Source organism: Heterocephalus glaber, unplaced genomic scaffold, assembly GCF_053883595.1.
Source record: "Heterocephalus glaber isolate CG9 unplaced genomic scaffold, H.glaber_assembly_v1.0 deba00000470, whole genome shotgun sequence".
NCBI classification, from domain to species: domain Eukaryota; kingdom Metazoa; phylum Chordata; class Mammalia; order Rodentia; family Bathyergidae; genus Heterocephalus; species Heterocephalus glaber.
This window is the reverse complement of record NW_028258145.1, coordinates 22181368-22202768: the sequence shown is the minus strand read 5'-3', so window position 1 is coordinate 22202768 and position 21401 is coordinate 22181368. Positions and strand designations below refer to the sequence as shown.

The 21401-nt window shown below is 36.8% G+C and overlaps 1 protein-coding gene and 1 long non-coding RNA gene across 11 annotated transcripts in view; one reads left to right on the top strand and one right to left on the bottom strand.

Annotated features, from left to right (window-relative positions):
• Positions 1-21401, top strand: part of Ctnna2 (catenin alpha 2) — a 1179603-nt gene that overhangs the window by 869117 nt on the left and 289085 nt on the right. The gene's annotated exons all lie outside the window — the stretch shown is intronic.
• The window catches only part of LOC110349098 (uncharacterized), a 50847-nt gene continuing 32809 nt past the window's right edge, over positions 3364-21401 (bottom strand). Inside the window, exons 3-4 of the long non-coding RNA XR_002394848.2 lie at positions 17032-17081; positions 3364-4202 (exon numbers count right to left, since the gene is read on the bottom strand). This is a non-coding gene — a long non-coding RNA (uncharacterized LOC110349098). The remainder of the gene's footprint in view (positions 4203-17031; positions 17082-21401) is intronic.

Here is a 21401-nt window from a genome sequence, read left to right as displayed (position 1 = left end):
CCATTTGCATATGTTTGAGACTGAGACATGATCTGTTGAGGGAAACACAATCACAAGTGAAAGGAGACAATCTATGCACAGGCAGAAAAAGGCCAATTCTCAGGTGAAAGTAAATTGCCAGGGTTTATTGTGTCTTGGCTGAAAAGAAAAAGAGGGATGACGTGAATTTTGTGTCCTGAAGCTGCAGTTTTTCTTTACATGACAATTTAAAAATTCTGATATACTTTGTTTCCTTTCTAACCATCTTTATTTCTTCTATCCTACCTCATTCTCATGCTTATCGAAGGCAACTCCATCCTCTGGTGTTTCATTCCACATATCTTGGCATCCCTCTCTCTCACATTCCATACCTAATCTAGTAGCAAGTCCTGTTGTCTCTACACTATAATATAGGTGTGGGAATTGGCTATTTCCTACCACTACCCATCACTACCAGATTATCATTTCTTACCTAAATTTTTTCAAAAAAACTTATCACTCTTCTCCCGACTTATGCCTTCTCCAATCTTCCTCCAACTTTATTCTCAACACAATAGCCAGAGTGTTACTTGGAAATGCTAAGAGTTACTCTCTCCTCTTCTTAAAACCCTACAGTGGTTTGACAGCATCATACCCATGGCCTCTAGCTATGGCCACTTCCCATTATTTCACTACATCATCTTCTACCAGACTTCTTCATCAAGCACCAGGCATATTGGCCTCCTTTCTCTTTGAACAAGCCAGATATGCTCTTACTTTGGGGCCTTTTACATTTGCAGTTCCATCTATCTGGGAGGGTCTGGCCCTGCACATGTCCATGCCTAATTTCCCTAACCCTGCTGGTCTTTGCTGGTCCTAAATGCATCTACCGCAAGACCTTCTTTGCTCTTGCTCTTGTGTACTGTTCCTCTTCTCTGCTTTAATTTCTCTTCTTTGTGTGTCTCATCACTATCTGGTATGCTGTCCCTTTTACTTATTTTATTAATAGTTTGCATCTTCCCAGAAAAACATCACTTTCTAAAAGATAGCAATACAAGACTATTTTGTCCACTGCTATATCCTGAGAGCACAGCATAGTGCCTGTTACATAGTAGGAGCTAAGTAAAACAAAATGTTTTAAAATGAGTGATTGAATAGTTCTGAATACTTTATAGTTTATAGGTCTCTGAATTATTTTAAAATGTAATGAAATCTATGGAAATGTCTCTCTAGGGGAAAAAATGCTATAAAGTTTAATTTGTACCACATTCTAAGGGTAATATATCTCTGGATGCACTCGAGGATGTGCCCAAGAATTCCTGGTTAACCAGTGCTGTCTAGGAGAAGGGAAAATATAAAACCAGTGTTGCTATTGTCTAATGATTGCTACTCCTCGTACAGGAGTTAAGATCTGTTTATTCCTTATGTTTGTGATCCTTAATTTTGCTAGCATTGTTTCAGAAATATGAAAATTACTTTCTAGGAACTCTGTGGATTTCTACACATGCTTTTCTATCCATACTTCTCAAGTTCACTTATCTTAATTTACTTACTCTTTCTTCCAAAGATATTTCTCCAAATTTCATAAACCCTAAAGCAGGAATGACTACAAGCATATTTGCCATGAAGTATATGCAAAGGGCCTGGATGAAATCATTTTAATTCTTGCTTTTCCCATTGAAAGTTCTGTATTCATCTTGTAAGTAGGTGTCCTCATTGCATGGAACAAAATGGTGCATTTGTTGCTGAGAACTTCTAAGACAGCAGAATTTCACCTTCAGCACTTCCTAGGGAAAACAGGCATTCATTATGAATTGAGGATTTATAGGTGACCAGATTTCTGCTAGCTGAGTTGGAAGGTCTGGACTTAACATGTTGGGATCCCAGCTTGATTAAAGACTACAGAGAAGCTGATACAGTAAATAGTCTTGCTATCAGTGAACTCATATTTCCTGCTAGAGATAAACCAAGCTTTGTGCTATAAAGCAATCAGTGAGCACTGCAGTGGCTGATTCAGCACTGGGCTCTTGATTGTGCTGGTACCTTCTATTGGAATTGATCTCAAAACCATAAATGTACACTTCTGAGGTACAAGTCACAGGATGAGTTGGATCTAAGTGAGATTAGTCTTTCCTGCAAACCTTGGTGACTTTTACCACATTCTACTATAGAATAAACTTCTGTGCCTTTATTCTGAGTCCTCACTGGTGCTCTTTCTCTGGAGTCCAGCTAATACTCTGTGAGAAGTGAGCAGAATTCTCTGAGAAATTACCTTGGGTTGCCCTAACAGAACCAGTCCTTGTGCTCCGTATACTTTCCCACAAATGTCAGCACTGAGGGAGAAGGTAGTTGTATGAACAATCCAACCTAATTCATTTATGTTTGGCTTCGAACTGCATGATGGGCTGAGGCCCATCGTTATTCTAAATTCTTCTGGGGGGGCTGGAAGATTAATAGTACAGTTGTGTGTTCTTTGAGCTTATATTGCAGAGTTGGAATAAGCCACAAATTGTTTGACAATCCGTGTGAACATTGAGCTGTTAACACTGAATTCAGTGCTTGCTACCAGAAGTGTCGTCAGTCATATAGCAGCAGCTGCCTCCTCACAGAGCTGTTTGGAAGGTAGGTCTGGAATCCAACACCAGACACCTACTGAATCAGAATCTACATTTTCATATGATCCCCAGGTGACTCATTTGCACATTATCACTTTTTTCAGAGGAGTTGGTTGAAGCCCCTGTTCTCCAACTTAGCTGTGCTTTGGAATCATCTGGGGAGCTTTGAAAATACTGATTGACATCTGGGTCCTGTGGTCAGAGAGCCTGGTTTTATCGCAGTGGGATGCAGTTTCCTAGTGGTATGTTTTCAGAACTCTCTGGGTGGTTGTAAAGTACAGAGAGCCTCTGGTTTGAAGCAGATTCAGAATGCATCTCAGGCACATGTGGACAATTAAAGGCTGATAACTTTAAAAACAGACTTTGAGTTAGTTACCTGGCATTCTACCAGCCACAAATTTCTGCTTGAGTTCTATCTATTTTTATATTAGCTGTCTTCTGAATCACCAAAGAAAAGTAAGCTATGATCTATTTAGTATACTGCTTTTTCTATTTTTTCTGCTTACTTAAAAATTGACAGGTTAGGTTATTGTAAAGGAGTCAAAAGATTTGCTTAATTGAATCTCCTTTTCTAATATGCTTTTAAAGGGAAGGATGTGGTCTAAAGATTGTCATTTAAGACTCTCACCTGTGCTTTGTAGCAGTTGTTCCTGTCCCTCTTACAGAAGTTAGAGCTGCGATTTCAAAAGTTAAATAACTACCTAAGTTGCACAGCTGGGCATTAGAAAAGCAACAGTGTGAATTTGGCATTTGAATAGGCTGTATGAGATTCTTAAAATCCATACTTTTCTTTTCACCATGCTGTTTCCCAAAAAAAACTTACCTATGTGTGATTAACAACAACTCAAAGAAAATGTGGTTTATTTTATTTTTGTCTAGCTTTGTACATTGGATACAGAAATGTATAGCTTTTGGCAAGTTCTCATGAGCCATTCCAGTAACAATGGAGTAAAGACAGTGTACACCCTAAGGTTAAGGTTTAAAATGGTATCAAATGAATAAACAAAGAAGTTAAAGGAAATTACAGGATTTGGGATGTCTGTTAGGTGTCCTGATTGAGTATCTTGGAAGAATTTGCAAGAGGTAGATGCTTTGCTAAAAGCTGCTGCCCTAAACAAAAGAAAGACAAGCTCTAAGAGAAGGAAAAGAGGCTGCTATCAGAAATTCTGAAAGGTTCTTTCGGATTATGGATAACAGCAGATGACACAATGTAAAGGACAAATGGATTAACTATCTGGGAGTTTTGGTGTCCACTTCATAACCAACCATAAAAGGCACTTGGATCAGTTGGGAAGGCAGTGACTTTGTTCAATGATAGCTTCCAGAACATGCCATCTGTGGTCCCTGCTTGTTTGCATTGCCTAATGAAGACTGGAATTGCTCTGTCTAAAAAAAACCTGATTCTTTTATCTGGTTATTTTTCTCATTCTTTTGAATTCCTTTTGGAGATTTGAATTTGTATATGAGAAGGACCTTTGCTTGAAAACATTTTTGCTCCCAGTGGTTTCATATGTCTCCACAGGATCACACAGAGATGGTTAGCAAAGAGGCAGCTTTGTTGGCTTGTTGATTCACTTCTTTGTTGGGGATTGGTGTTTTCTGGCATCATATAGGATTCTAAACTTCACGCTGAAAAGGTAGAAAAGAAAAAAGGAGATCTTGGTAGGTGAGTTCTTGCCTATAATCTAATGACCATTTTTTTTTCCCTTGCAATCACCATGGTTACCAAAATCTATAGAAAATGAGATCTTCCCACTTCCTCCTACTTCTCCTGTCCCTCTTCAATTTTCCTTCATTTTTCTAGCTACCAAGGCCTCCCACCTTATCCTAACTAGTCACTTTAATATAATCTCTAGATTCTTCTCTGTTTAATTTTACTTCTCCTATTTTTCCCCCTCTTGGAATTGTCACTTTTCTCCATTATTTTTCTTGACCAAGATGTTTTCAAACCACTGTGGTCACACACACACACACACACACACACACACACACATACATTTATAATCTCACCACTCAACAGATTGTAGGAGTAGGATCATCAAAAGTTCAAGGCCTGATTGAGCTACATAGTGAGTTCAAGGCCAGCCTGACCTACAGAGCTAGACTCGGTCACAAAGCAAACAAACAAACAAAAAGCCATTTTTATTTGTCTACTTATTTGAAATTGTGAAAATTACAGTGGATACAGTTTCTAATATAGTCTATATTTGTGAAAGATTTTCTAAAATTAACAATAATAGTGAATTCTAGGAGAATATTTAAAGTATAGTGGGTTATGAACAGATCTGAAATAGAACAGATACTCTCATAAAAAAGGAGGAATGGATTTTCAGGACTTAACCCATGAGTTCCTACCCACTAAAGACAGAAATACTTCCCATAGCCCCCTTGCTATCAGCCCTTGCTAACAGTGTAAACAGTGTTCCCTCCCTTTATTCATTATTGCAAAGACCAGGTACATTTCTTTCTTTCTTTTTTTTTTTTTTCTGTACCAGGGATCAAACTCAGAACCTTGTGCTTGCCATGAAAGTATGGTGCAGCATCACTGAGCTACATCCCTGGCCAAGACCAGGTTCATTTCAACAGCAATGAAACCAAGCTGTCTCCATGGGTGAGAATCCATATCCAATAGGGAGGAAATCTACTGAAACCTGAGGCCATACTCATGACCCAGAGGAAAAATACTAGCCCTTAGCCTACCCCAATAAATCCATAGAAGCTAGTCACATTCTTTTCTTTATATCCTGGCCTGATCATCAGAGCAATGCCTCCTTTAGCTCCCCAAGCTAAAGCTTCCTGTGGCTCTCACTGAAGTGTCTAAATTATTTTGCTATGATAAAAGTCAGTGAACCTACTCTGTATGGGTTGGAGGGAGGAAGTTGTCATCCCCATCTCCTCTTTAGGAGACTTTTTCAGACCTTATCTTGTAATCTGCCAATTTTGTGATTTTCATTTGATTGAGCTAAAGAACCCTTGGCTAATTTGTAACAGATGTATCATTTAGATCCAAATGTACATGCATTATAGAGGCATTTACTCCTTAAACTGGCTTTGCTTTGGGAGTGGGGGCTGTGCTTTTGGCATTTTCAATATGAGAGAATACTGGGATTTTGCAGAAGGTTTGGAATCCTTGGCCCTGCCCACTAAATGCCACTAGTGGCAACTGAGTCATTTGGCAACCAAGTCCATTTACAAATTTTCAAATCAAATAGTAAGGCATATTATATTGTAGCACTCTTATTCATTATATTAAAACTAAAAATATTCTTTTAATACTGTGCCATCATTTAGATAGAAGCTACCTTATAATTTGTCCAGATTTCTCATGGTTACTGTGAAATATTTATGGAGATAACACCATCATGTTGGTGTTCAAGACCAGGTGCCAGGCAGTGGTAGCAAGATGTGACACATAAGGGCAGGAAAGTTGCTCAGTGATAGAGCAAGTGCTTAGCATACCCATGGGCCTGGGTTCAGCCCCCACCAATGCAAAAACAAAACAAAACAAAAACCAGTAACACATAGAATATTCATTCTTCTATTTAAAAGCGAAGAACTTTTTCTGATCACATACATGCTATCCTTCCATTCCTTTATTGAACTCTTTGAGTAAGCCTAAAAGTCCATATCCTTCAATAATTTCTAATGTGAAGAATATTTTTCACCCTAGGGTTTTGGCGGATATTGAGAAAGTCAGTGCATTAAAGAATTTGGAGCCAATTTGAACGCTTGCACTGTGTCAGTGGTATCTGGAAATAACTGCCCACTCCACTCACAGTTCCCCCATGATCCCAGCTCAATGGCTACATGCTGTGAATGGAGGAATTCTAGGCCCTATGTTGTGTTAACATTGACCCCAAGCATGACAAAGGTCTTCTAGATGTTAGAATGTAACACTTGTGAATTTCAAAACTGGATGTAAGCTTAATCAAAGCTCCTGCATGGCAATGTTTCCAGAAATGACTCTACTTGTGGCAAAACGCAGTTGTACACTAACACTTTTGAAACCTACATGGAAGAAACCAAGTGATTTTTGTCATTATCAGTTTTGTGATCAGCTCCATTATTTATGTGCAATTTGTTAGAACATTCATACAACCCCTGAGGACAAGATAAAAGGAAATTGACCCCTCTATAACACATGGGACTCAGTTTAAAAATAAAACATGGAGATTCAAGGTCAGCAAAGCCTAAATGTGCTTCCTGCTCAGAGCCAGAGGGAGGACTTCCCTAGGTCAGTTGCTTATTCCCTAATGTGTCTGGGTTGCAGATAGGAATAAAACCCCTCATTTCCGTGAGATGAGTCAGGCTACAGCTCCACAGTGGCCACATTCCTGGGAAGAGAACATGTCAGGAGAAATGATTAAAGAAGATCATGTTTGACTTCATTGCTGCCCAGTTGGTGAATTATATTTTTAGAGCAATCAGTTTAAATCCTACAGACTGAAAGTGTGTTGCTGTTAACTTCCTGGGTGATTTGGCATGAATTTAGTTTGCTTTAACATGCATGGGGGGTAAGTAAAGGGACATTAATTTCGCATTTGAGAGTTGATGCATTACTTTGAAAATAACTTAAATCCTGATGTAAGACTTTGCTTTCATTTTCCTTCTCCAAAACGGGCATGATGCCCTAGTCGAACTCAGTTCTCTAGTCTTCTTATCTTGGCTAATGTTATCTTTTCTCTGATCCTCATCGTTCTTCACTTCAATGTTGCTATTAAATGACCACTTACCATATAGTAGGCATTTACTTAATTGATCATTTAATTGAAAGCTTATTTAGCTTCCCAGCTTTATATTTGAGGCAAATTGAGAACTCCTGACCTTTACTATATTTGCAGGAAAACGGGAAATATCCTCTCATATTCTTTTGTGTCTGCCTACCTAGATTTCAACCTTGGTCCACCTTAAATGCATCTAGTTGCAAGGAAGAATTTGAAAGATCATTTTTAGCGTTTTGCTACTTCTCTGATCTGAGCTAATCTAAAAAATATTGCAGATTAATACTAGTAGAGGTAGTATACTAACAATAATCACACTAATAAAAATACTAATACTACTAGTAATAAGTGCTGCCAATGAATCAATGTCTAGAAACCTACCTAGAGAGGGTAGATCTATGAATGAGCCATTTAAAATGCCCCAGGTAAGGAAAGTATAATAACTTTTAAAAATTACTTAGGCAGAGATCTGCTCTGCCATGTGGTCTGTATGGTCCAGCTTATTTTCCAGTAGTCAGGATTCACATCTAAATGCTCACAGGAGTGCTAACTAGTAGCAGCCCTTGTTCATGCCGTGAGTCTTATGTTTGGTAACTCCTGGACACTGTGAACTTGAATTTAATCCTAATTGTGCTTTAAAGCAAATATTTCAATGACCACTCCTTCAGCAAGCATTTCTTTGCTGGGATCTTTCAGTACAATTTTTTTTTCTACTAATTGTATAGGGATAATTACTTGGTTCCCCAAAGACCTCTTTTTAGTTTATCACTTTACATACTGAGTGGATGCTAGATGCTCGCATGATTTATTATTTAATAGGTAATGGAAATATGTCATTTTTGAAATGATTGTCAGTAAGTACTCTAAAGGATCTCAGGAGAACTATGTGCTTCATCTAATTAAGCTGTTTATTTGAGTTTATTATAGGACAAGTGTGTCTTTTGTTGAAGTCATTGTGATGGAATACCAATGGGGGTAGATTTAAGTTCTTCCTAACCATACATATATGTTCTCCTCATTGTAATTTCCTATAAATTATATGAAATCTAAAAGTGACTCTTTGTGGTTTTTTTCAGTACTAGGGTAGAACTCATGGCTTTTGCACTGAGCTACATCCCTGATGTGTGGGTTTTTTTGTTTGGTTGGTTTTTTTTTAGTTTTTAAGTTTTAAGGTCTTGTTAAGTCACTACATTGCCTAAGCCTCAGCATCTCTGATTGTGGAGATTACATGCCCCACTTATTTTCTTTCTTTCTCTCTCTCTCTCTCTCTCTCTCTCTTTCTTTCAATTCCAACAAATAATGTGTTCCCTTGGGGGAACTAGATCCATTATTTCTATTAGAACAGTAAATGTATCTGGTTTATGAAATTAAATCTACTAAATGAATGTTCAAGAGGTTTAAATGTGAATATGTCTTCCCCAAAGGTATCTAGTTAATCTTGTACCAAAATGCTCAGGTCCTAGAGCACCTTTTCATGGCCACAGCTGCTTTGCTTATCAATCCATAGCATCTCCCCTCATTCTCCATTTAGAGTTCTAAGCCCTTGATAAATTGTAAAATAAGTCCTTTAGGGGCTTAATTTTCTAAGAATAAGGGATACAGGGCTGAGGATTTAGCTCAGTGGTTTCGCTGCCTGCTGCGCAAGTGCAAGGACCCGAGTTCGATCCCTGGTACAAAAAAAAAAAAGAATAAGGGATACATACATCCCATGACAAACAGGATTGGATTAAACAAGCCCAACAACTAATACTGTTTTTTATCTTAATGGATTTATGTGGCAGTTTGTCATAGGTGTGATGAAAATAGTATAGTACTCTTGTCAGATACTGGACATGCATGCCATGCAAATTGTGAACTGTGCTTTTTATATAGTCTATGATGTGTTGGGCTACTGGATATCCAGTTCCATTGAACACTTTAAAAATGTGTACAACACAAATAGAGATCACTTGACCCTTAACTGAAATTCTCTACTTTTTCATGCCACCATGGAAAGAATTCTGAATAGTCAGAAGACAGATGTTCCAGAATTATCTCTGTCTCTAACATATTTACCCCATGAGCTCTTCACAGGGGCATCCATATCATTACAAAACAATGATTATGCACCACAGCTACCTTTTGCACTGGGCTGTTGCCAAGATCCAATGAGATAACCTAGGTGAAAGTGCTTTATAAACTTTAATGGCATTATGATTTGAAAATGTGACATTATTTAGTGCCCTGGAGCAGCACAGTAGTAAATAATATCTCAGTGGCTTAAATTAATGCAGATGCCAAAAGAGCCTAATTTAAAAAATGATTTAAACATGAAAGAATCTCATTCCACAAGCAGTCTCCAGGGCTCTGATTTTCAGGAGTTACCTTAATACCAAGCAAGAAGGGAGGAGGCAGTAGGGAAAATGGGGTTGAATAAGGAAGTCAAAGTTTCTATTATGAAGAGCAGGCCCTGTAAAGTTGGATAGAACTTCCTCTTCTTAACTTTCAATAAGTGAATCCTACACTCATCTTCAGTTGTGGCAATCCAGCTTCAAGAGTATTTCTGTCTGAACAATTTATTGAAAGAAACAGAAATAAAAATGCCATGATGGAGAACATCAGGGAATGGGATTTTAGAAGGGAATGTATGTATAGGAGAGTGGGGTAGGGGGATGGGGGAGTATATTACAGAGGAGAGGAGTGGGGAGGATGTAATTATGGTGCTTGATTTGAAAAGACTTTTGTCCAATGCTATCATGACCAAACCACTCACCCATTGGGAGCATAACTAGAGAAGACCGTGATTCACAAAGCCTCTTGTTCACTAAGAGTTGTGTAGATTTCTGGGGACAAATTTTTAAGAGGTTAAAAACACAAAATCACCACAGCTATGAGGACTGTGAAAGCAAGTGGGATAAGGAGTATTTGGGGAGTTTTAGAAAAGAATGTCTTGGAGAGGATAGCATTTCTGTAGTTCAAATATTTGAACACAACTTGAGCCTGGGTAGAAATACAGGGAAGTATAATTCCAAGACATTATGTCCGAGATTGTTTCTAACGAGCAGAGATGTTCTCTGGAAGTGGTAAAATCTAGATCAGTGTTTCTCAAAAATCAGCCACTGCTGCAGCTGGTCTTGGATGATACTCTAGGCAGAGAGGGTCTAGATAGCCCTTGTCACTTCCAGGAGGATTTCAGTGGGTTGCCAGAGGATCCATTGCCAGGGTCATCAAGTCAGGCCTTGCTGTGCTGGGTGGTAAAATGGACAGAGAAGTTCCAAGAGTTATTTTTTTTTTTTTAATTCAAAATCTCTATGACCCCTCTGTATTATCTAAATTATCATCAGGTCTTACCTGTTGGTGGTAGTCCTACTTTTGTTCAGTACACAGAAAGTACAATAGTGGCAGAATTGATGTTTATTTGTCTGTATTCTAATGTTTAAGACCCTAAAGTGGCAGGGTAAAGCTTCATTTAACATGTGAGAAAGACCTTGTCCTATTTAGTTTGGGATAGTACAGTTTCTGTATCAGTTAGGAGCTATTTGGTAATGAGCCTTCCCAATTGTGGCAGAAACTCTCTATTATTACTACAAATCTATTCCCCCTTTACTAATAACACTATCTAGATCAGCCCCATGCCCTGTTAAAAATCAAAAAAGTCAGCTTTCCAGACCTGTTTCCTGCTAGAAGTAGCCACATGATGTAGTCTGCTCAATGACGTATACATGTATACATTTTCTTAGAAGAGGGCTTCTAAGAAAAGAGATTTTTTTTTAAATAAAAAATCATCATGCCCATTTTCCTATTTGCTTTTCCCCATCTTGTCTGGAAAATGGACATGATGTGATGATAAGGACAAGGGCTACATTCTGAGGGTGGTAGAGATATCAACTTCTTTGAGCTGCTATACTAAGCCTGATCAGTCTTCTGAACAAATTTGTGCTATTAGAGAAAAATGAGCTGCATTTTCTTGAGTTTCAGCTGTATACTGCCAAACACTCCAGACAGCCTCCTTGGTTATCAGCAAAGATGCTCCTTCTTACATGTATCATAGATTTGTTTTCTTTTTTACATTGGACATATTCTACTTTCCTTTTTGAACTCTTATATGTTTAAAGTAATTCTCCCCCAGAAATATTAACAATTCTAATTGGCTACAATAATTTTTACTGCCTAAACTTTAAAATAAATGACACCTTCCACAGTCTAAAATACTGGGTAAATAGTACAGTCACATTGTTCACCTTTTATTCTAAAAAAAGATTCCATTTCTTTGTGCTTCCATTTCAGTCTTCAAAATAATTACTGTCCTCCACCAGAGTCCTCTTTATCCTTGGTAACTTGGTTATGTCAATTATGTAATAGTTTGGTCCTTTTTGGTTTTTGTTTCATTTTGCCTCTTTTTTCTCTCTGCAAAGCATCCTACAGAGCAATAAGATAGGAACATGTCTGCTGGACCTGATTTTCTATTGTAAAATAGCTTTAGGTACTGGTTAATGATAAAAGGAGTTGGGTCACTGTAGAAGCCAAAAGCCAGGTAAGTGAATTTAGTCTTCTTTTGGTACAAAGATGACTGCTGGACAGAAAATGGAATCTGTTTTTAGTTTGAACATAAACAGAGAGCAAAAAGACATGGTAGAATCATCACTATACCTAGAATCAGGTCACCAGGGACTTCAGCCTGTGGATTCCAATTGCTAATCCTGCAGATGTGATCACGGCCCAATCTCTCAGTCCCTCTGGACCTCAGTATAAAATGTGTGGCCTCCATGATTTTCTCCAACTCAAATATCACAAATAATTCTCATACAAATAATGTTTATTTTATACCCATGGTAGGTCAGACATTGCAGGAGTAAACCAAGCAGAAGGGAGAATACACCAACGTTTTAATTCATAGAATGGCAGAGAACAGAAGTCAGACTGTTATGGGAGAAACAGATGATAAGAGTTGGAGGAAACAGAAACATTGACTAAAACGTGCCTGCTAAATTCTGCATCTTCAATGAAAGCTTCTTGGGTCATTACACCTGTCATTGATTTACCATTCACAAAATCTCAAAGCATTTTGATCATTACCATTCATTCAGAAGTTACCAATAATCTGTACTAGGAAATCTTTTCTGGATCTCTTTGTAGTCTTCCCAACTAGACTGAGAATCTTTGGAGGCCAGGTGGTTCTGTATGGCATATACTTTTTGGTCTCAAGTATTAAATAAACCAGCAAGTACTTTGGATCTTCTCAGAAAGGTAGAGGCATAGTGAGAAGACATGAAAGGCATTAGGTATTTATGGACTAAACTGAGATCACTGGAAGGTAGAAATGATGACTGTTAGGAATGTTAACTTCATGCAGGCTGACAACCTGTAACCTGGCAGAAACCAGAAGTAATATGCACTTTCGGGGAGTGCTCAAATATGGCAAAGTGAAAGGTCAGTTAATGGCTATGTTAGAGCAAAGTTGTTTTTATTTGCTTAATCCATAATATTCTTTCATCCTCCCACATCACTAAAGGTTTACCTTAAAGTTGCCTTTCCAGGAGGCATTTGAAACCACTAATTTTTGGTAAGAAAGGAAGGAAAATACTGAGCAAGGAGAAGGAAAGGATGGAAGATGATAAGATGATGTTCTGCAGATTCATTTCAGTCATTTCCTGGTCTGTTTGTATTTGGTGTTTATGTTCATATTGCTCCCTCTATTTGTGCATCCATGGAGGCTAAGAGGTCTTAGTTATATCCTTATCTCTCACAGTATATATCATTGAGTTACTCAAAGAGTGGATCTATAAACAGGACTTAATTGATGGATGAACAGAGCCAATTCTTCCTCCCTGATTCCAAGTGGAATGGTATGATAGCAGAATATTTAAAAAAAAGTATCTGAAGGTTTTCTTATTTTTGATGCCTGAAAAGTGAAAACATAAAGGTCAATATGATTCCTCTAGTCAAATCTGCCCATTTGACACTCAGGCTTCTTGGCTCAGAGTCTTAAATAAATTCATAATCAACTTGATTAATATAGGAGATGCCACTGAAAAATTGCTTTGACGGATTGTCAATGGCTGCTGCCTGATCCAGGACTCTGCTAAGAGACACCTTTTCTAAAGTTGATTTTCCTTTTGATATTTAGTAAAATATGCCATTCTTAAGCTATGGAAGAACAGAAGTGAAACTGAGTTTTACACATGACACCTAAAGATAAATGGAGCTGCTTACCCCCTAGTCTTCATGAATGTGGCTTCTGTAGGAGCCAAAACTGATTTTCCTCATTCCATAGCTTTGAAAACTATGGCAACATCTTGAATCTTTGTACTGTTAGTTTTATCATCCATGGAGTCAGGATAGTTTGAGAGCCTGTTTAATGGGAGTGATATGGGGAGGAATTCAGTTCATGTTTACAAAGTGCCTAGGACAGTGCCTGGATAATCATTAGTTATGGCGTACTATTATTTCAGCCTCACACAGTGTCTGCTTAGTATAATAGGCACTCGAAATATTTTTATTAAATGAATGCTTACATGAAGCCTATAATAATAGTTTCTCTCTCTCTCTCTCTCTCTCTCTCTCTCTCTCTTTTGGTACCGGGGATTGAACTCGGGACCTTGAGCTTGTGAGTCAGGCGGTGACACCACTGAGCTAAATCCCTGGCCCATAGTTCTCTGGTTTTTGTTCTCTAGTTTTTGCATCCCTTAAAGAATTTTTGAAAAACTATGTATTTCCTTAAAAAACTTTTAAGTAAATTCCTAAAATATTGTATTCTAAATCTAATCATTTGTAAAGGATGCAATTACTAGTATATTGTATATATTTACATTGTAACATAAAGTTCTTATCTGTTTTAAATTATTGTATATCTAATTAATAAAGTATAATTTAATCCATTTAAAATGTATGAATAAGTTCTTTTATAACATCTTCAAACATTGCCTCATTCTTCGTCCCTTATGCATTGAGGTTCCCATTCTTCTTATCAGAGAAATTGATACTAAAGCACTTGAAAATTTTCATTGACTTCTAACCCTCAGTTAATCCAGGGTCACTAATTTGAAAAACTTTTCTGTATTGAATTGTATTGATATCATTATTAAAAATAACTGTGGGTGTAAGTTAATTTCTGAAATCTACTTGGTTCTGTTGATCTTTTTATCTATATTTATGTCAACAAAATACTATCTTAATTACATAGTTTTTAGTAAGTTTTGAAATCCAATAGAGTAATTTTTCCAACTTTATTAATCTTCAAGTTATTTTTGGCTCTTCTATTTCCTTGTATTGCCATATAAATTTAGAATTAGATTGTCAATTTCTACCAGAAAAGCAAGCTGCTGTGATTTTGTTTGGGATTTCTTCCATTCTGTAGATCAATTTGGGCACTACTGACATTGTAATAAGACTGAGTCTTTTTATCCATGACCATGGCATATCTCACCATTTATTTACATTTTTAATTCCTCCTGGCAAACTTTTATAGGCTTTAATTAGTAGATTTAAAAGTTTTTCATTACATTTATTCCTAAGTATTTAATGCTGTTGAAGCTAAGGTTATAAATGCTCAAAAGCTATTCCTTGGCTGAGCTATAGTGACACTAATTATTAATATACAATTGAACAATACAACAAATTACTTTTGAGGAATAATTATAAAAGTATATATTTCTTGCAAGTTTATTACAGATTGATGGAGGGGATACTAATTCTTTGATTAACCTAGTTATCCAACTTTCCTTTTTAATAGTATCCAGGCTTTATTATACCTCAGAACAATATACTGTAGTAAGATGCAGAAGGGAGAACTGTGTCTTTCTCTTGGTAAATAAGAGGATAATAAGAGTGAAAGTAAAAGATAAAAAACTACAAAACACAGGGGCATACCATACTTATTTTACATGTTAATACTTACAGAGTTTCAGGATCTGGAAATTCTTGCTTAAAACTGTCCTGTAGATACACTCCACAATTGTGTTTGTATATGTATATATGTGTCTCTGCTCAAAAACCCCTTGTTTAAAGCAGAAATCCAAGTGAACTAGAGGGGTGATGTTTGCAAATGTTTAACCTTAAAAGAGGAAGGGTTGATCTGTAATAGTGTATTGTCACTTATTTACTTCTGGGTGTTATTTCTCCTGTCCTTTGGATCTATTGTCACCTGGAGTCTGAGTCACTAATTTTAATATGGTACTAGTACTTACTAACATTGTATTGATCCTTGCTGTTGATTATTATAATCAGTATTTATTAGTTATGAGTTATGTAGCTCACTGTAGTGATTTTTTTATAGCTGATTTGCCAAAAATTGATGATGCTGTGGGAATGGATGGTGCATTTGAATATCCAAATGAGGCCTTCACCTTCTGTGCCCCAGCTGGCCTTCATTGAATGAGAACCCATTATTTTGTTCTCCCATTAAGAACTATGAAATACCAATTTATGTAGTCTCCAAATTGATTTTCTAGCAGATGGAACATCAACCTGAAGAGGTAATGAGTCTTAACTATTCAAAATGGGACAAATATCCAGATCTGCTCTGTAAATCATGAAAATTATCTGAGAATCTCCGTAAAGAGATATAAATTTGTTTCATAATAGTAATAGTAATGAGTAGTTAAAACATAAGAATGACAGCTATAACTCTACTAATTCCTAGTTTGAGCTGCCCCATTCTGTTGACTTTGACTCAGCAGGGTTGCTCAAGGAATTGTGGCTCCCTAGGTTCTGAGTATGTACTTATAATTGGTTTGTTCTCACATTATAACTCAAAAGTGATGATAAGGGGTATAACTGAAGCTAATATTCAGATATAATTTCTGAAATGGTTAATTGTTATTTCTCAGACTCCACATCAACAACTTGATTTTCACTTGGGTCCAATTGCCAGAGAATATTTTTAAAGTAATGAAATAACATAGGCACAAATAGAATGGGCATTAATGCCAGGATTAGTAGCTGTGACATATGGGGAGGTACATCTTGAATCTCATCTCTGTTGTTTATTATATGTGTCACCTGTTTGTGAAGTATAATTCAAACAAAATCTCACCCTCCAAAACCTCACCACAAACATCGAAGGAAAGAAAATAGTATTGAATGAGCATTAAATCAGAATGTGATGTGACCTGCATAGACAATCCACTAAGCGATTGTAAAGACAAAAAGAGAACTCTTACCTGTATGTTTGTTTGTTTGGTTGGTTGCTGGGGTAGAGTCTAGGGCTCAACACATACTAAGTATACCTTTTTTAATGTGGCTAAGCACATACAACTGGCTACATACACATTCTCAAGATAAAAAAAATAACTAGTCTGCAAGACAGGACTTGACAACAATTTGTCACCCATAGTTGATTTTAATTCATTTGATAATTAGAGTGACTCACTGTATCAGCTAATTGGCTTTGTCCCAAGGAAAAATAAACACTTAGCCCTATGAAACGAGTTAGTTTGCAACCTGGAGAAAGAAACAGCAGGAAGATAGTATCCCATCTTCCCTAAGAACTGAGAGATAAGGACCATCTCTTCCTAAATGATTACATTTCAAAGGGATGGTTCTCAGATTTCCTGGGAAAGACACTCCTGGGGTGTAAAGCTGGCAAGAGGCTTACTCCAACATTTTACAAGATTTATAACCATTTCAAAAAGTCAGAAAAGAATTTACAAGTACAATTTTCTAAAGTAAATGTCCTAAGGAAAAAGTGGGAGGGAGATCATCTTTCCTTCTTTTCAACATATACTAATTTTTTTTGTATTTTTAAAATTTGTATTTACCTTTACACACCTTAGGAAGTCACTTAATCTCCTTGAATCAATTTCCACATCTGTGAAAGGGGGGAAATAACACCATTAACAATTATTTTACTTCACACAGGGCTTAAATAAAGGCATTGTAAAGCTTGTCATTTTAGATGTTGAAATGATTAGAAATTACATATCTTTACTGGTTAATACAGTACATGAAAGCAGTTAGTCTAATGTATTAATGGAAATGGGTTTTTAAAATAATTTGTCTTCATAAGGTCAAGAATACTTTTGTAACAAAAATATATGAGCTCCACATTTGTCTGACAACATTGAACATTCAATCTCTCTCTATGTGTCTTACCCATAAAACCAGTTTTTATAAATTTTGTCCACCAGTGACTTTGTTATCAGTATGTCCTAGTTCCATTTCATTGTTTAAAATGAATGTCACTGTAAATTCACCAGTTTAACCCCCATTAAGTAATTCACCATGATTCATGTATTTTTCAGAAACTAGTTTTTTCCAAATAAATATCTATAGTAATTATTTTGCTTAAAAATTACTGCAATATTCATTTAAGTACAAAAGCATAAGTAGCAGAAAAGAGTTTAGATGTGATGAAAAATAAGCAAGAAATGCTTTGTTTCTTGGTAAGCACTTTTAAAATAATTTTCTTTTTTCTTTTTTTTTGGTACTGGGAATTGAACTTGGAACCTTTCATTTGCAAGGCAGGCAGTGGAACCACTGAGCTAAATCCCTGGCCCTAAAATAGAAAAAAAGCAAAACAAAACCCTGATGTCATTGAATGAATCCAGAGTTACCTCAATTTGACATATTTGACATATCATGAGATAAAATATGAGCAAAGGAAAAATAGCTAAGAATAGCTCTATAATAATGCAAAGTACAAAAATTAAATTGAATAGTCAGAAACACTCAAGAATCTCAAGCATGGTGCATGCTTTTACCAGTTCTCTCACTAAAGCCAGGCTCAGTAAATGACTGAAACAGAACACTGAGACAGGGATTTGTTCTTCAGACATCAAATTCATCACCTTGTCATTGATTCATTAATGAGACCCAAAATATGACCAATATGTCAAATCAAAATTATCTTTCCTTTTTGAATGTGTGGTTCTATCCTTTGAGTTGAGTCTTGCCACATTCTTGTGATGGTGTCTGCAAATGTGTAATAGGTATGTATACCAATAAATTCTGCAGCTAGTACAATTCTGGAAATTATGATGAAAGTTAGAAGTTATTCAGAATGAAATAAAATATTGAAAAACACTGTTATAAATCTTAGCCAGGAAATAAATTTTCATGAGACTAATAATTAACTCGATAGCAAAATGGAATTTATGTCAACCATTCATTAATCCCATTTCCCTTCTCCCAACACCATTAATTTAATGTCTGCTCAATTCCCATTCCTGTGCTACACTTATGTCTCATAACCAATTATGGCTAATTTTCTTGCACACAACTAGAGTGGTAACAGCTTCTAACAGTTGATGAAATGTGGTTCTTAGCGTTTGCTGTGGTGTGTCATCCTTAAATATTCCATAACATGTTTGGTCGTTGTGTTTCTAAAATCAAAATTGTGTGGGGAAAACTGAGTTGAATAGAGTCAGTGGGTGGTTTCCTTCATTTCATGTCCTCTGAGACCCTTATCTGTTTTTACGTTTTGCCTCTGGAGAAAGCTATACCACCAAGACTGCCAAAAATAACTGTTCTCCTGTCTTGCTGTTTTACCTATGACTCTGGGAGAAAAGGCTTTGGAAAATAAACTTTTCATGGTGTGTTTTATAAATTGTTTCTATCTGATCACTTCATTTTTTAAATTACAGCTTCTGTGACATGATTCTCCCCCCCCCCGCCCCCCCGGACTGTGGCTCTTTCATTCTCCTTTTTAAAAGTTTACTTTAAAAAAGAGATTTAAAGCCTGAAAATATTAAACTCTTTGCCTTGTTTCAATTCTTCATAAAAGTATGGGTATAAATTCAGTTTTTGTTCTAAAAGTAAGTTTCCCATAGGTTTCTGTATTATTATTGTTGAAGAGAAAGGAAACCAATATTTTGTTTTCAGATTGATCCTGATACCAGTGGCTCCTAATAATTTACTTGGTTTAAGTAACTTCTCCCTCCCCTCCACACACCCCACATAATTGATGATCTGTAAATAAGCACTTAAAGTCGTCAGAGAAGCTCACTATTTAAAGTAAGCCTGCTGAGACTCCTTTTGTTAGGCAAATAAGCCTTTTAAAATCACCTCTGGTTCATCTGCACAGAGTTTGGTCTATCATCTTTTTCCTAAAGCACAATGTGTTTTATATTTTCCAAACAAGTGAAAACTTGCCTTGATGTACAAAGCTGGGATCCGGAGGGAGAACAGCACAGAACGGTTTAAGATCAGTGATGGAGTTAAGTACCATTGTAACAGTTCATTTTAGCAGCATGGCTTGAACAAGCTCTAACACTGTAATCCAGATCCTTTGTGGGTTTTAGCCTCCTTATCGCATTACTTCTTTCTTTTGATCTGTATATGTGGCCTTTTGCCTCTTCCTATTTTCCTATAATTGGAAATGACATCCATATTGAATTGCCATTTCCATCTTTTACATTTCTATTCAAAAATTAATACTCTGTTCTATCTACATACATGAAAGAATTCAAGGAGGCCTATGTAGATATACATAAACCCATTATGTTTCTGCATTTCAGCAAAAGTAATTCATTGTGCTTTTGTCTGCATCATGATAGTGTTTATATATTTAAATTTCTGTTCTCTTCTTCACAATGTTTCTAATTTCTAAAATCATTCTGGCCCAAAGATATAAGAGATGCTCTCTAAATGTAAGGAAGGATTGTATAGCTGTTTTCATAAATGAAAAACTTACACTATTACAGTCGAAAGGAAATAATGGTTTAATTAGTTTTTAGATGAAAAGATTTCTGCAATCAGACTGTAATGGCATTTATAAAACAGTTTTCCCCTACAGTAGTATTGTAATTAAGACTTTCATTGCAACTGTCAGAGGACAGGAGTGGACTTTTTCCCCCTGGAATCTGCTGTTAGGTCTGCCCCCTTGGAGTCCACTGCTCTTCTGCACCAAATTGGCACTAATGCCTTGAAATTGTATTTGACTTCCTCTACTTAGGCTGACAGGAAACTGAAAACTCTATCACTTTTACCTCACTCATGATGGAACAGTGTTAGACTGTGGCATTTCTTGTATGGGGTACGTAACATCACATACAAATACCTTATTACCAGGAAAGCCCCTGCTCAGGGCAAAGAAGGCCAAGAGATTTCTTCTGTGGTCCTAGCTCCACCTCTTGGGTAGTGGCATGGGAAGATTAAGTTACAGAGAGCATCTTGTTCTTGAGTAGGTTCCTAGTGTGTTCCTCTGAACATCAGTTCTGGGAAAGTGCAATGGATAATACAGGAGTGTGTGTGTGCGCACATGGTGGGGGTGTTTTTACCACCCAGTAGAAGTTGGGAAAGCTGAGTGAAATCAAATTGATTTTTAAATTTATTTTTATCTGGAACTGTCAGTGCTTCCACACATGAATTCTCAAAGAGAGATGTGGTGGGATATATGTGTTGTATGAGGTAGTCTGCATGGATATTTGAGAACCTGTTTTTAAAAGCAAATTCAAGGCTTATTATTCTACAGGACTTTTTTTTTTTTTTTTTGAGATTTGAAGACCTTGCCAACGAAGACCATCCTATGGTGTTCAGTGATAGTGGTGATAATATTATAGGCTGCTAAGTTCAATAAAAATTAATACACGCTCAGAGATAGATTGGGCCCTCAAGGAAGTTAGCACACACACACACAAATAGAGAAATCAGAATTGTGACTAGAGCAAATCTAAAGAGAGCCAGACCTCAAGGATGAAGATGCATTAGCCAAGCCTGCAAGATAATCATAAATTTGAGATAATACTGTAATAACCGCCACCTGGTCCAGTACGCCAGATTGATATCAGGCACATTGTTAGGTAACCAGAACATCCAGACTTATGCTCACTTCCCTTTCACCAAAATGCCCCTATTCTTTCCATGTACCCTTGCTATGTGACTCATTTCCCTATTGGATCGATATTAGCTGTACTTGTAATCCTATACTGTTGTAGTCTGGCCCACATTATATCCAGGTTGTAATTTTGCTGTATAAATTACCCTTGAGAAAGAGCCTCAGGGGCCACCCATTTGGGACCCCTCCTGGAAATTCAAGAGCTACTCTTCTTCCACTTATTTTCAATAAAACTCTTCTAACTTCCTCTTTTGGTTCATGACTTTATTATTCAATGTTGTGAGACCACAAGCTCCTTACATTTGACATCTGGTCATCGAGAGTTGTATTTTTCCTGTGTCAGGAGCAGTGTTT